This window comes from Rattus norvegicus, chromosome 14 (assembly GCF_021556685.1).
Source record: "Rattus norvegicus strain SHRSP/BbbUtx chromosome 14, alternate assembly SHRSP_T2T, whole genome shotgun sequence".
In the NCBI taxonomy this organism is placed as follows: Eukaryota; Metazoa; Chordata; class Mammalia; order Rodentia; family Muridae; genus Rattus; species Rattus norvegicus.
The window spans coordinates 8,665,955-8,675,236 of NC_141547.1; positions in this window are offsets into that span (position 1 = coordinate 8,665,955).

Consider the following 9,282-nt stretch of genomic DNA (forward strand, 5'->3'; position numbering starts at 1 on the left):
TTAAATGTTCAACAAAATTTGTAGTAGGTGTTCTGTGTTTTCAAAAATAAAACGGTCCCACAACGAAACAAGGAAATCCTACAAATTCACCCACACTCCCTGCTCTAAGGTTGGGAGTTTTGTTTTGTAGAGCTCTTGGGCTTTCTAGGTTCGGCAGAGAATCAAAAGAGTTACAGGGCAAGTGAGCGAGCACTGGACATTTCAAGCCCCATCCCCAGCCCATCTGAAGTACTGTACTATGTGAACCAGGTCTGTGGTACATCTCGGAAACCCCAGCAGTTGGAAAGGAAGCAGCTGCACCAGGAGTTTATGCACTTTATGCTCTCTCTCTCTCTCTCTCTCTCTCTCTCTCTCTCTCTCTCTCTCCCTCCCTCCCTCCCTCCCTTCCTCCCTCCTTCCCCCTCCTCAGGTATGCATTGAGCTAGTGGCCAGCCTAAGATGCAGAAGACCCTGTCCAAAAGGATGGGAGTGGGGGCAGGTACCATGCTCTGGAGTTTTATGGAGGGTTACACTTTGTAGGAAAGACCTCTACAGCAAAGAAAAAGGGAAATTATGACTGGAAGAAGTCAAGACACTTTGGTACAGGAGTCTGACAGTTAATATCAACAGGACCTAGAATCATGCAGGAGACAGAGCTCTGGGTGTCTTGGAGAAGGGATTTCTAGATGTAGTTAGTTGAGATGGAATGGCCCGCCCTAGCTCTAAGCACCATTTCATTTATTTGTCCGTGGTCCCATACTGTGATGGCTGCTCTTATGTCAGCTTGGCATGCAAAATATTTATATGAAAAGAGAGAACCTTGGTTGAGAAAGTGCCCCCCCAAGATCCAACTGTACACCATTTTCTTAATTACAGATTGACGGGGAAGGGCCCAGCCCATCATGGGTGGCTCCATTCCTAGACAGGTTTTGGGTCCTATAAGAAGCAGGCTGAGCAAGCCGTGGTGAGCAAACCAGTAAACAGCACCCCTCCGAGGCCTCTGCATCACCTCCTGCTTCCAGGTTCCTGCCCTCACTGCTTTTGATGATGACCTATTCTGTAGAACTGTGAGTCAAATAAACCCTTTCTTCTCCAAGTTGCTTTGGTCATGGTGCTTCATCACAGCAATAGGAACCCTGACTAAGACATACTAAATAAAAGGAGAAAATGAACTGAACACAGGCCTTCGTCGCCCTCTGTTTCCGGGCTGCCTACACACAATGTGACCCGCTGCCTCACGTTCCCTCAGCCAGGCTTCTCAATAATGGATGATGGGACCTTCAAACCGAGAGCCAAAGTAAGCCCCCCCACCCCACCCCCGTGCTTCTGCTCCCCCTCCCCCATCCCTTACATTGCTTCTGCAGGGTTTTTCTGTTCAATGCAGTGAGAAAAGTAACTGGTACCACATGTATGCGTGTGCATGGTGTGTGCTAGACATGCATCTTCACCAAGCCATCTGTTTTAGGACAATTTAATTTGTGTCACCCCACAGACAGGAGTCCTCTTCTGACTGGACTAAATGAATGAGTGGGTTTTAATATACATAGAAACTCTGAGGGTTCTCTGGCTTCAAGAGTATCAGACGATGTCACCAGGAGGAGTCTCTTTTACTCTCCCCTTTCAGCCATGTTGGTCTCTTTTCTAGAAAGTGCTGTCCTGGTGGAGGCAACGATCAGTCTCAGAATCTCTGGGCCATCACCCAGAGATACAGAAGAAATAAGAACCGAGTCTCCTGAGATCCCCATTGCTCCTGGGGAAAAGAATCTGCTTGAGGCTCATAGGATCTGTTTTCCACCCTTGGGCCAAAAGAAATCACCTAATCAGACAGCCAGGGTTCATGTGCCAACCTTTGTGGAAGGAAACAATATTACCCAACAGTTTGGCAAGGCCACCAAAAGAATACACGGGAGATAAAAGGCAGTATAAAAGGCAAAACAAGTCAGGACAGCGTGTCACAAGGACATTTCCAAAATGAAACCTTCAAGCCTGACTTTAGAACATTTAACGGTTTTCCACGGAACTGGCTGGATCGTAAACAGAGACAATAGCTTCAAGATTGGAAGCGAAACTCAAAGGCATTTTTGAGCTTGTCTGGCATGCATGAGGCCATGAGTTGAATGTCTAGCACCACAGAAAGTAAGAAGTCTTAACTTCAAGACGGCCACCCACCCATGTGTAACCTAAAGAAACATAGGTGGGCTGGAGAGATGGCTCAGTGGTTAAGAGCACTGACTGCTCTTCCAGAGGTCCTGAGTTCAAATCCCAGCAACCACATGGTGGCTCACAACCATCTGTAATGGGATCTGATGCCCTCTTCTAGTGTGTCTGAAGACAGCTACAGTGTACTTATATAAATAAATAAATCTTTTTTTAAAAAAGATTTAAAAAGAAACATAGGCAAAGGAAAACAAAGGTTGGAAAAAGGCATACATGGTAGCCTCTAAATAAGAAAAAGAAACAGCAAGACTTCTTGCTTTCCTTTTCTCCTGTCCTTCCCCTTCCCAAAGCCATAAACACCTCAACCCTAAAGTCCTAAGTTGGCAGAGCAAGAGGGACCTCCACCCGGGAGATAGGAAGGCAGACGAGCAAAGCTAACAAGGCAAGGCTGACACAGAGAAGCTCCCCAGAGAAGGCCTTCCCAGAGCACCAAAGCTAAAGTAAGTGGTCCAGCTGAGGACTTTGCATTGGGATTGAGCACATCCTTACTGAGAACCAGCCCAGAGCAGGATTCAAGCTCAGGGACTGCACGGCAGGTTCACCTAAGGGATGATCTACCTCTCCTGACCCGGACCCTCAGGAAAGAGGGTCCAGTACGAGCAGACAGACTAGAGGGAGAAAGATGCCTATGTGGGGGTGGGAATGGCAAAGGTCATGAGATGGGTTACCGATGAGGAAATATCAGGGGTAGAAATCAGATTCCTCCCAGGAAGAAGAGACACAGAAAGGTGGAAAAACTAAAGTGTGCCCTGTGGTGGTGGATTGGAAATAGTTATAAGAGAGAATGTGTGTTTTTAAAAGAGATTTAAAAAAAAAGAAGAGGAAAAGGAAAGAACTGGTGATTAAGAAATAGATGATAATCGATAGATGATAGATAAAGAGATAGATAGAAGATAGATAAAAGATAGATGATAGATAGAAGATAGATAGATGATAGATAGAAGATAGATAGATAGATAGATAGATAGATAGATGATAGGTAGATAGATAGATAGATGATAGATAGATAGATAGATAGATAGATAGATAGATAGATAGATAGATAGAAAATAGAAAGACAGATGATAGAAGGTAGATAGATAGATAGATAGATAGATAGATAGATAGATAGATAGATATAAACAGATGATAGATATGATAGGTAGGTAGATAACTACATACATACACAGACAAAAATACAGATGTAAGGAGTGTATGCATGTGTATGTGTATGTACATAATACATACATACATACATACATACATACATACATTTTCCTAGCTCGATGCACTGACAGAATTATGAGAACAACAACACTCCCAGAAACAGTACATACACTAGTACAAACGTTGGGTTCTAAATAGCATTTTTCAGTGAGAAAAAAACAACCCAAGTCTGTGAGGGAATAGTTAATGGGGTCGGGGGCAGAGAAAACCAAATAAAAAGCTCAAAAGAAGTTCATGCCTAAATGCTGTGACCTGAAATAATCAGTTATTTCAGAAGGACAGAGAAGCTAGGGGGCTCCAGGAGTTAAATCTCAGACAAACTTTACATCAAAATAAGCAAGGCTGGGCTGGAGAGATGGCTCGGGGGTTAAGAGCACTGACTGCTCTTCCAGAGGTCCTGAGTTCAATTCCCAGCAGCCACATGGTGGCTCACAGCCATCTGTAATGGGATCCGATGCTCTCCCCTGGTGTGTCTGAAGACAGCGACAGTGTATTCATATGCATAAAAATAAATAATTCTAAAAAATAAATAAACAAGTAATGCTAACAGTGGATGGTATGAAACAAGAATCTGTGAGCTGAAAGTTTGCAGAATGGATACTTAGTTTCAAATATCTCCTCCCGAATGACTATTAAAGGTAGAGAAAGTTCACAGTAGGAGAGCTTAGCAGACCCTACCTGCTACGGACTGATATATGTCCTTCTGTTCCCACAACTCAAGGCTGAGGTTCTAACCCCCAGCACTTGAAGATGCTACTACTATATTTAGAGACAGTCACTTTAAGGGAGTCAGAGGGATAGAATGCAGTCCTCTAAGATTCTCACCCCATGTGACTTGTAGGAAACTAATCTAAACTGCTCAATCAAGGACCTAGAGAAACTACTCAGAAGCCAGAGCCCAGGATCAACTGGGGACAAGCCCCTTCAAGATGGGACCTCCAAAGAGCTAAGCGTGGCTAAGCAGGAGGTGGAAACCACCCATCCCCCACTCGCAGAGGTGAACAAGGCAAGAGGCTTGTGTGGAAGTTCAGTGCTTAGCGACGGCAACAAATAATATCCCCTAAGGACTTACAACTACTTGGCAATTAAAGTTAATGACAGGCTTAGAGCATAAGGTGAACTCGTTTAAAAAAATATGGAGCAGAGGGGCTGGAGAAATGGCTCAGTTGTTAGCAGCACTGACTGCTCTTCCAGAGGTCCAGAGTTCAAATCCCAGCAACCACATGGTGGCTCACAACCATCTGTACTGAGATCCGATGCCCTCTTCTGGTGCGTCTGAAAGTAGTGGTGGTGTCTTCGTATAAATAAAATAAACAAATCTTTAAATAAAAGCATATGAGGCAGAGAATTCAAAACCACGAGATAAATGTCAGGCTAATCATGGCATCCTAATGGCCCCAGACTGAGAAGAGCACATGTGTTTTACAGATCCTACACAAAATGAAGGGCAGCTTACTACGCTCACGGGCAGGTCAAGGAACGCAGGACCTGACTGGGGCTTTGGGGGTCACATGGTCACTGTGGCAAATGGACAACTTTGTTGCAGCAAAACAAAGGCAGCTGGAGACTCTGTGTGAGCAAACTTGTATCTGCAAATCTAGAGATTAAGTGTAAGCTTAGATTCCTCAAAACCTACTTTAATAAGGTTTTAATAAATGTTTCAGCCTCCCTTCTAGCCCTCCTACCAGAGGTAGGGGGAAAGAAAGGTTACTAGGAAACAGGGAATGTGGGCCTATTTAGAAGTAGTTCTTTGGGGGCTGGAGAGATGGCTCAATGGTTAAGAGCACACACTGCGGGGTTGGGGATTTAGCTCAGTGGTAGAGCGCTTGCCTAGCAAGCGCAAGGCCCTGGGTTCGGTCCCTAGCTCCGAAAAAAGAAAAAAAAAAGAGCACTTACTACTCTTCCAGAGGTCCTGAGTTCAAATCCCAGCAACCACATGGTGGCTCACAACCATCTGTAATGGGATCTGATGCCCTCTTCTGGTGTGTCTGAAGACAGCTACAGTGGACTCATATACATAAAATAAATAAATCTTAAAAAAAAAAAAAAGAAGTAGTTCTTTGAGGCAATCCCAATCTTCGCTGTAAGGATATTAGGAGCCCAGTCCAAAACACCAAACACAAATCAGCAACAGTGGCTCGATTCAGAAGAAACCATGAGGCTCTACTGAATTGCACGAGTCCTTGGAAGCAGCAAGAAGCAGCCAGAATACCGTGAGAAGTTCTCTGGCCAGTTTCTCTCTTACGAAGTCACAGTAAGCAAAGGTCAACGAAGACCAGCAAAGCCTTGCAAGGTAGCAGCGAAGACCAGTAAGTGAAGACCACTGTCATTTCTAAGCATTTATAGTCCTTCTAAATGTCATAACCCTCTCAGGTATGTGCTCCAACAAATCATATGCCCTCTCACAAGACAGCTTCCAGAAAAAGCATGTGTCTGTTCTCAGCAAAACATCCTCTCATAAAAGTTTCCAGGATCCAGGGACTAAGCCACTACCCAAAGACTATACATGGACTGACCCTGGGCTCCAACCTCATAGGTAGCAATGAATAGCCTAGTAAGAGCACCGGTGGAAGGGGAAACCCTTGGTCCTGCCAAGACTGAACCCCCAATGAATGTGATTGTTGGGGGGAGGGCGGTAATGGGGGAGGATGGGGAGGGGAACACCCATAGAGAAGGGGAGCGGGAGGGGTTGGGGGATGTTGGCCCGGAAACCAGGAAGGGGAATAACAATCGAAATGTAAATAAAAAATACTCAAGTTAATAAAGATAGAAAAAAAAGTTTTCAGGAAAACATCACAATGACACAACAGGGTTTCCAAAGAAACCAGAAATCTCTGCTTCAGGTAAGACTTATCCTGTGGGGAGCTGCATTTTGCTAATCCCTACCTAACAGGCTAGGAAAAGAAAATAAAAATTCAGGAATAGCTGATATGAAAATTTCAAACACTCAAGGGGGACCTTGGACACACACACACACACACACACACACACACCCGCCAGGAAGAGAAAATAGAATGTTGGGCGGGGTGGGAACAGGAGGGGTCATATGGAGATGGTTCTGGGATGACCAGAACTAGAAGGAACGTGGGGGAAATGTGGAAACCTAGTGCAGGAACTTATGAGGATGACTTTAAGGCCCCAGACTCCTAGTTGTGGAGGAAGGCAGAGTCCGAACTGGCCATCTTCTGTAATCCATCAAGGCTTCCAGTGATGGGACTGGGTCATCAACCCAGCCACATAAACCTTCAATTGACAATCTGTCCTGCCTGCAAGATGTATTGGGGCTCAGGGATTGTGGGAGTGACCAACCAATGATTGGTCCATATTGAGGCAAGCACCAGGAGAGGGAGCCTACACCTAACACAGCCAGAGACCCAGGATAGAACCAAATAAGACAGGGGTGGAGGTAGGGCAATGAGATGATTCCTAATGATATCCTAATGATATCCTGCTCTACTCATAGATCAGGGCCTGACCCAATCATCAGAGAGACTTCATCCAGCAACTAAGACAGCTGTTCCCATATGAAACCAACAACTTCTGTCTTCAGTTTGCAGATGTCTACAGAATGCCCTAAATGCCTCCCCAAGCCCCATACACACACTAAAGAAATGACAGTCACCAAGACCAACTGACTAAGCCTGGAACAACCTGACCACACAGGAACCTTCCAGAAGATGGCTCTCTATACAGACCATCAGTCACACTACTTCCTGATAGTCACTGCTCCACACAGGGCTTCTCATCCAGGCCCAAGGTGTGCCATGCTATGTCAGGATCTCTGAGCATTCCTCAAACCTGCTGTGTGTAAACGCAGCCAGGACAAAACGCTGGAATGAAAAGGGGTAACCTCAAGGCTCAGACATCTACAGGAGGCATAGGTACAAGGTCATATCTGATGGAAATTTTCTAGGAAGCCCATGATACCCCATCAATTACTTAAGATACAAGAACACTGGACACTGACTCTGCCCCCTTCCCCTGCCTCTCTCTGCAGGAGGGCAGCTGCCAGACTCAAACTCACAGCAAACTTGGCCTTCCCAGCGCTGGGATCACAAGCCTGCGCTGACGCTGTGAAGCGTTGAAACCAGTAATAGTGTACTGCAGCAGTAGTTCTTCTTCTGAAGGGTCTCCTGTAGCCCAGGCTGGCCTTCAAGCTTACTTTGTAGCTGAGGATGACCCTGGACCTGTGCTTTCATTATTCTCAGTTATGTCTGCATAGCTACATGTGGGTGTGTGCACCTGAGTCCGAGTGCCAGGGGCATCGGACCCCTTGGAGCAGACCCAACATGAGCTAGCTGACACGTGCTGCTGAGACATATCTCCAGTAGTAACCATAGTAACCGATAACAATAAAAATAAAGAGGTATGGTGCAAGCCTGGAATCCCAGCACTAGGAGACTAGGAGGCAGAAGTATGACAGGTTCAAGGGCAACCTTGCCTACATAGTGAGTTTCAGGTCATCCTGGACTACATGAGATCCCATCTCAAAAAACAAAAATCCATCAAAATAACACTAGGACCAGACATGGTAGTGCGCACCTCTAACCCCAACACTCAGGAGATGGAAGCAAGCTGATCTAAGTTCAGAGCCAGCCTGGTTTGTACAGTGAATTCCAGGCCAACTAAGGCTTAGATAGGCTCTGCCTCAAAATAACAATAGGAGAGCTCTGAGGTGCGTGGTCCAAATCTGAGCAGCATTGCCTTCACAAAACCACACTCTCAGCAGCGATGCCATCCTACAAGAACTCAGACAAATGCAGATCAGAGCCTACAGAAGAAGTTCTGCCTTCTGACTTCATGAATGCCAGCATTATTGTCCCCGCACACTCTATGAAACATGCATTTTATCTGGGTCCAAACGCAGCAGCTTTTCTGAGAACCGAAACATGGAATGCATTTAGCAATTCAAGCCTGACTGGATACTAAAAAGTGAAAACAAACAGGACCTTCTCTTTCTGAGGGGGAAAAAAAATAGAACAAATAAACAAATCAAACAAAGAGTCACTTTAGCACAGTTGTTGGATGTGGATCTCTGTCAGGATGTGGATCTTTGTCTCTTTAGGAAGAGACAAAACTGAAGGGACATCAGAGGCGAAAGCGGGAGAGGAAGAACAGAAGGCACTGGCCATGAGAGAAACCCATGTGCGAGAAACCCATGTGCGTGGTTTCCTTGGGGATCTAACCTGTCTCGAGGAGTACTAGCTGACAGTGTGTGCCAGGCCTGCCTACCTAGTCAATTACAAACAATTCCCTGAATTCACCTACAAAGCACCCCAAGCCAGGGATGTGGTATACAGTGGAGTTCAAGGGACAGACTGCAAATAGCTAGACCAGAGACCAAGGTGAAAAACAGCCTGCTGGTGCATGTTCTACTGCACCTTAGTCAGTGGTGGTAGTAATTAATGTCTTAGCCACACATTGACTGCTGTGGTGAAGCACACCATGACCAAAAGCAACACGGGAGGAAAGGGTTTATTTCACTCTCAATTCCATACAACAGTTCATGGTCAAAAGCAGGGAGGGTACAAACCTGGATGGAGGCAGGGCCTGATGTGGAGGCCATGGAGGGATGCTTCTTACTTGTTTGCTCCCCACAGCTTGCTCAGCCTGCTTTGTTATAGAAATCAGGATCACCAGGCCAGAGGTGGCACCACCCATAGTGGACTAGGCTGTCCCTAACCAACTACTAATTAAGAGAATGCCCCACAGGCTTGCCTACAGTTCAATCTTATACAGGCATTTTCTCAAGTGAGGCTCCCTCCTCTCTGATGACTTGAGTTCAAGTCAGTCAATATGAAACACCATCCACTAAAACAAAAGCCCTTGTTGGTTACAGGAAGAAGGGGGAGAAGCATAGGAAGAAGAATGCAACACTCG